This window comes from Octopus bimaculoides, chromosome 9 (assembly GCF_001194135.2).
Source record: "Octopus bimaculoides isolate UCB-OBI-ISO-001 chromosome 9, ASM119413v2, whole genome shotgun sequence".
Lineage (NCBI taxonomy): Eukaryota > Metazoa > Mollusca > Cephalopoda > Octopoda > Octopodidae > Octopus > Octopus bimaculoides.
Window position 1 is genome coordinate 65,285,334 of NC_068989.1, and position 2,049 is coordinate 65,287,382.

Below are 2,049 nucleotides of genomic sequence, written 5' to 3' on the forward strand. Positions count from 1 at the left end.
TTATATCAATGATGGATGTTTTGCTTAGCGTTTGGGGAAAAAAAATAATAATTATCCACTATTCTTTTATTTCTGATTAGCTTCTTAAAATTTACCAAGAAAATATTTGCATTGATTCATATTATCTAAAAGATCATTTAAGGAATGCATCCTTGAACGCACATAGAAGTTTCATAGAAAATTTGTATTTTATTTTTCAAATTAAAAGTTTCTTACAATACGTATTTATATATTAAAAGTAAATACTTTCTAAGTCAAGCTAGTCTTTCTTCATTCTTTGAGGAATAACTGGTAATTAAAGAATAACAATGTCTTCATTTCAATATTATTTAGTTAATTTCTTTATACCAGATTGATCACTCGTCCTTTCTTATTATTTTAATCGATTTTAATGTGATCGCTTTCCTTTATTTCGTTTCGAAAGATTTTAAAGTTTTATATAGAAAATCTTTATCATTCAAAAATATTTTGTTTGATTAATTATTGATTTTACATTTTAATATTCTTTGCATTTGAAATAAATTCGTCCAAAGCCGATATTACAAAAGCAGCTATGAACGATGTTCCATACTTTTAATTGTTGAATTCATTCTATATAATTCCAATCGAATCGTAATGATAAATCTCGATGATAAAGTTAGCAAATGACGTCATAACATGAAGTAAACGTCATAAACTCTATCCGTTGGATGATTTTAATTCAGCACTTTAACTACAGATGAAGTTCAGTAACACCACTTTAAGTGAGTAGCTTTTACTTCACGAGATGGAAGTCATAACCCCTTAAAGCGTCAGATTGGGAGAGTTGTTTCACAGTCGCATGTATTGCTTTGCTGTAATTATTCCGGTTCTCTGCGCTAAGAGTTCAAATTCTGTCGAGACCAACTAAACTTTTTATTCCTTCAGGCACGTTAAATAATATACCAGTCCTGCATGGAGTCGATTCTTCTTTTAATCCTTCTTTCAGGATTTTTCTCTTGGAAAATAAATAGGCTCTGGTCATATCTGAAGACAGGTGGTTCCGCTAGGTATAAACAGGCCCAAGGGGTGCGGTATATAAAAACACATAAAAACACGGTATACAACTCCATAAAGAAGCTCAGATCCCAAAGCTAGGAATAATGCCTATTTACAACTCGGTTATCTTAAACCAACAGGAATAAAATATCTTGACGCTGTTCATTGCGCATTGCTCACTTAATAATAACCATCGATCGTAGTTTGCTATCCTGGTAATCGACTCGGCTGCAAATCATTTTCTAATATTTAGATGTCAGAAGACAATGAATGACAACTTTAAGCCAGTGAATACTAATATTGATATTTTTCAACTATTTAGAAGAATTTTAAAATTGGATCGACCAGTTGCCGTTGTTTTCGTAGATGTACGCCCAAAAGTATCCCATACGTTAACTTCATGTCAGTTTTTACACGAAACCCGCAACTATATTATCTAATGTGGCTTTTTCCAAGATGGTGGGTGTGTAATTTGAAGGCGATTTGCAACTATTTCTAGCGCTCGAACAGCTATGTAGTCTTCTTTGGCTTGTAGCTAGATCAGTATATGAAATTGGTAGACCTTATTGAGAAATGGAAATACTATCATGTCAGACTGCATACGGACTCGGGGTTGGATGATACCGAAACAACTAGCGCCATTGTCTAATCCAGTGATTGTCCTAACAAGCTGTAGGCTTCTATTAGTAATTAAATTATTATAGCATTTATGCTTGAGCTCACATCATGGTAAACCCAACCTTGCATCTTATCCTTATGTATGTCTGTATGTATATATATATATACATATATATACAAGAAATGAGGGCAGGGAATCGTCAATTAATAATAGAATTAATAATTAACAATTTTGCCAAGTAGTTCAGTATGAAATAAACCTTTATCGGTAAGACCATTTATCATCATAAATATAAGGGATTAGCAATTGAGTTGCTTCTCCAACATACTGAAAATTCAGAAACAGCAGTCAAAGAACTACCGTTTCTAAACTACAAATTTTTCTCTAAAACGGATGGCGATATTTATGGCACA

General features: G+C 32.5%; 1 protein-coding gene and 1 long non-coding RNA gene across 2 annotated transcripts in view; one reads left to right on the forward strand and one right to left on the reverse strand.

Moving 5' to 3' along the window:
* The window catches only part of LOC106879147 (potassium voltage-gated channel subfamily H member 7), a 703,964-nt gene that overhangs the window by 642,278 nt on the left and 59,637 nt on the right, over positions 1-2,049 (reverse strand). The window lies entirely within an intron of this gene.
* Positions 672-2,049, forward strand: part of LOC106868409 (uncharacterized) — a 4,793-nt gene continuing 3,415 nt past the window's right edge. Inside the window, exon 1 of the long non-coding RNA XR_001409271.1 lies at positions 672-743. This is a non-coding gene — a long non-coding RNA (uncharacterized LOC106868409). The remainder of the gene's footprint in view (positions 744-2,049) is intronic.